We start from the raw sequence: 5,036 nt of genomic DNA, 5'->3' as shown, positions 1-5,036 counted from the left end.
CAGCTGAACTACACCGGACTCAACTCCATTCAACTGAACTCAAGCAACCTTACAGAACTGATTGATTCTCCTTAAAGGGAGCTTAAATTGCTTCTCTTTCATGGGCTAAGAGTTGATGTATCCTATCTCTGACTCATTCTGTCAAATCTGACTTCTCACTTTGAATGCCTGTCAATTAGATGCCACATTCAGACATGGATGCCTCCTTCTATAAACTAACCTTACCTATATTGTTTGGGCTTAAAGGTATGTACTAAAGGCATATCTCTATTCCACCAAGACCATACAGACCTAAAGGGTCTTTGGATGTGATCCCTCGCCAGATCAGGCATGTTTCTGAATTAAAGTCTTCTACAAATTCCATATGGCAAATAAAAGTCCTTTTACTTTTACCAATACAAGAAACTGAAAAATAGGTAATTCTATTCATTTGAAATATCCCTCAGTACGGCGGGCGAATGGTTGGATGCTGTGTGTGTCAGGAGGTTCCACTGTGTTGAAGGTGTCCTTTAAAATCACGTTGACGTCTGAACCGTGACTACCATACAAAGTTCTGAGTGTTCCTGAACATACACCTTTTTTCATAGCAGTGCTAAAGTTTGCAGCAGAAGAATTAAAAGTTCCTGCAGTTACAAGTGCTATTATTATTAATGATGTAATAGGAATAAATCCTGCACAGACTGCTGGGAACTTGTTTTCTGAAGTGTGGCTCAGAGCTGGGAATCATTCCTGGAGACTGAGTTGGAAGCTGCTAATATAAGCTTCTTGAAATACACAGCCTTTCAGAATAAATGCTGGTATCTGTTGTTGTCACACATTTGAAACCAGGCATTCACAATACAATGAAAGCATCAAGAATCCACGGAACAGGAAAGCTGATGCTTGTCCCTTTTTGTTCTTTTTTTTTTCTTTAAAATCTGTTATAGAAGGAGTGGGTGACATTTACCTTGATGGTTTGGTTCTATCTACAGGGTTATAGGTGCCTTTGTGATTGGTTAAGGTTCTAGGGGACTTCAGGGACTTTTGTTGATTAACTATACTTGGCTCAGGCTAGGTGATAGTGCAGCTTTCTGAATGGCTGGCCGTGAGGAATGGTTTTTCCTGGAATTGACTTATTTTGGACTTTTCCAGTTGTGGGAAACAGAGATTTAGTCCTAGTCTCCCAAACTGCTAATTTGCAGCCTATGATGAAGTCAGGCTGTCTCTTTCTAACTCTGTACTCTCAATACCTTTAATTCCTCTGGCTTTAATACAGGACATGACCTTAGCACACACTTTTAGTTCCAAACAATGAAGGTAAAATTAGTTTGTAGAAGAAAGCACCCATGTTTGAAAGTGATGTCTAATGGTAGACAAAGTGAAGAATCAGAGAAAGATTTGACAGAATAGAATATGCCCAATTTTCGTAAGAGAAGAAAGGAAATGGAAGATCTTAAGGGGAGAGCAAGAGGAGGAGGAGTTGGAGGAGGAAGAGGAAGCTGTTTAACATAAAGAATTTTATAGAGACAGGTGAATAGAGAACAAGCTAGAAACAGGTAAAGACAGAACAAGCAAAGAATGAAAAGGAGCCAGAAGATTAGAACAGATTGCCAAAGTTAGTATAAGACCAAGCCCAGAAAAGCCAGATTAGGTGTGGAGAGGAGTTTGAGACACAGCAGCTGAGTGGAAACAGCCAGCCAGAGATCATAAAGAACTAGCAAGAGTGAGCACATTCAAGTCCTAGAGGCTGAAAACTTTCTGCGTCTAGATTAGATTGTATGGCGGCCAGAAGCTTTCAATACTAGGCCTAAGTTAGCAGACCAAGGCAGTAAGGCTTGGAGATGATAATTTCATCTAGTAATAAAAGTTATATTTACATCCTGTTCCTGATCTTACCCACCCCCTATCCACCCACAAAATCTATTCTATTCCTCTTTCCCAGGAAGATTTGTGCTTCCCACCTGGAGCCCTCCTCTTCCTACCCTCTCTGGATCTGTGGATTCTAACTTGATTATAATTTATTTAACTTCTAATATCCACTTATAGTTGAGTACAGACTATATTTGTCTTGCTGGGTCTGAGTTAGTTTACTCAGGATGATTTTTTTTCTAGTGGCATCCATTTTTCTGCAAATTTCGTGATGCCATTTTTAACAGCTTTATAATACACCCTTGAGGAAAGGTACCACTCTTTCTGTATCCATTCTTTGGTTGAGGATTATCTAGGATGTTTTCAGTAGAATAGTTCTTTTAAAGAACAGAAAGTGGTGGAGAAACTAGGGAACACTTTTGATGAGAATTCTAGAGTAAATGAACTTCCTACCAATTAATTAAGTGCATTAAGAAAATAAAATAAAAGCAACTAAAAAAATTTAAACTAGGATATAGTCAACAGAAAAATAATTTACATTAAATAGAATTTAATGTACACTCTGTATTTCTTTTTTTTAATTTATTTTTTTTACTTATTTACTTTATATCCCACTCACTGCCTAACTCCTGGTAACTCCCATCCCCCTTTTCTGTCTAGACATGGAGCTTTCACACACCCACTTTGATGAAAGTAGAGTGAACCCCTGAATCTGTAAGCTAGCCCCAATTAAATACTGTCCTCATAAGAATTGCTTCATTCATGGTGTCTGTTCACAGCAGTAAAACCCTAACTAATACTCATGGTTAGATTTATTTCAAGATATACGATGCTATTTTGAGTAAAATTTAAAACAACATAAATTGAATCAAGGGTTAAAACTACATGAACATCTTATTAGTAGAAAATGTCTTTTACAAAATTCAGCATTCCCTTGATTATTTATGTCTTGATGAATTTATGTCTTTGCATAATAGAGGAAATACACAGTAGGTTATAGTTTGCTAAAAGGAAAAAGAAAACAAAATATTTCTGGTCAAATCAAGAATAAGACAAGAATGTCCACTATCTCTCTTCATGTTCTTTATAGAGCTTGAGGATTTACCTCAAACAATAAGACAAGAGAATGGTATAAGGTAAATAGCAACAAGAAAGAATGAAGCCAAAATATCCTTATTCTAAGATTGTGTGATTAAATATATATATGTATATATATATATGTGTGTGTATATATATATATAAATTTATGCATTTATATACATATATATATATGTATATATGTATATATGTATATATATGTGTGTGTTCATGCTTATGTACATGTGTATATCCTGAAACAGAGGCTATGCCGGGGCCTGACAAACACAGAAGTGGATGCTCACAGTCATCTATTGGATGGAACACAGGGCTCCCAATGGTGGAGCTAGAGAAAATACCCAAGGAGCTAAAGGGGTCAGCAGCCCTATAGGTGGAACAACAATATGCTCTAAAGGTAGAACAACAATATGAACTAACCAGTACCCCCAGAGCTCATGTCTCTAGCTGCATACGTATCAGAAGATGACCTATTCGGCCATCAGTGGAAAGAGAGGTCCATTGGTTTTGCAAACTTTGTATGCCTCAGTACAGGGGAATGCCAGGGCCAAGTAGTGGGAGTGGGTAGGTAGGAGAGTGGGGGGGGGTGTCTGGGGAACTTTTGGGATAGCATTTGAAATGTAAATGAAGAAAATACCTAATTAAAAAAAATAAAAAAAACTCCTAAAACTGACAGTAAGTAATATACAAAGTCACGAACTCCTTATTATTATTATTATTATTATTATTATTATTATTAGCAATAGGAATACAAGAGCTTTCTCAGCTGAACTGTGAAGTTATGATTATCCTGTCCCAGTCACATAAATGCTGAGATTATAGATATAGCTAAAATTAAATTTTACAAATTTAAAAAATTTAAATCTTAATTTTGAGTATATATGGCATTTATATTCATATAGATTATTGACATATTAATGTAGGCAAGTAGCTAGCATCACTTATTTAAAGATAATAAAAATTATATATTTTTCTAAAGTGAGAAAAAAGTCACTCAATACTTTCCCTTGTGTCTCATCCCATCCTAGGTATCTGATGTGCCCTCGAGATGCCCACCCTGACCACTGCCTATAATTTTCATTCTCTCTCCCCTGCTTTCCCTATACCTGATGCCCCTTTCCCATTTCCCTCCCTGTTTCCTCTCTTACCCCAGTTCCTTCTCTATCCACCTCCAATTTGTATTTTATTTTCTTTTTTGAGAACAATTCAAACATCCTTCCTTCAGCCCTCATTGTTATTTGACTTCTTTGAGTCTATGGATTACAGTTATCCTGTACTTTATGGCTAATATCAACCTAGAAGTGAGTACATATCATGCATGTCATTTTGGGGGCTAAGTTACCTCACCACTGAGGATATTTTCTTTATCCATTCTTTAGCTTATGGACATCTGGGTTGTTTCCAGTTTCTGGCTATTACAAATAAAGCTCTAAGAACAGAGTTGATCAAGTATATTTGTGCTATGGTGGAGCATTATTTGGGTATATGCCCAGGAGTGGTATATCTAGGTCTTGAGGTAGAAGTATTCCCAATGAGACTCCTAGTCATGGGGATGTGGAGCATGAAGAGGCCACCTCCTGTAGTCAGGGAGGACTACTAGTGGAGGGATAAGGACAGCACCCACCCACAAAACCCTTGTCCCAAAATGTGTCCTATCCACAAGGTGTGCCTGAACAAAGATGGAGCAGAGACAGAGGGAATGATCATCCAATGACCGACCCAAATTGAGACCCATCCCATGGCCAAGAACCAATTTCTGACACCTTTAATGATACTCTGTTATGCTTGCATACAGGATCTTAACATAACTGTCCTCTGAGAGGCTCCACCCAGCAGCTGATGGAAACAGATGTAGAGACCCACAGCCAACGTAAAATGAAGATTGGTAGTCTTGTGGAAGACTTGGGGGAAGACTAGCAGACTTAACTAAGCTGGAACAGTGGAGGCTCCCAGAGACTGAACCACCAACCAAGGAAAGAGTATGAGCAGGACCTGGGCCCTCTGCACCTGTATGGCAGATGTGCAGCTTGGTCTTCATCTGGGTCTCCAAACATGGAGCAGGGGCTTTCCTGTAATCTGTTGCCTGCCTTTGG

At 38.2% G+C, this 5,036-nt stretch overlaps 1 pseudogene; it reads left to right on the top strand.

The window, feature by feature from the left end:
- Positions 1-466: 466 nt before the first annotated feature.
- Positions 467-755, top strand: Gm31211 (annotated as a pseudogene).
- The last annotated feature ends 4,281 nt before the right edge of the window (positions 756-5,036 follow it).

The sequence above is a fragment of the Mus musculus genome, chromosome 3 (assembly GCF_000001635.26).
Source record: "Mus musculus strain C57BL/6J chromosome 3, GRCm38.p6 C57BL/6J".
Lineage (NCBI taxonomy): Eukaryota > Metazoa > Chordata > Mammalia > Rodentia > Muridae > Mus > Mus musculus.
Note: the sequence above shows the minus strand (reverse complement) of the source record. Positions and strands in the feature narration are given on the sequence as shown.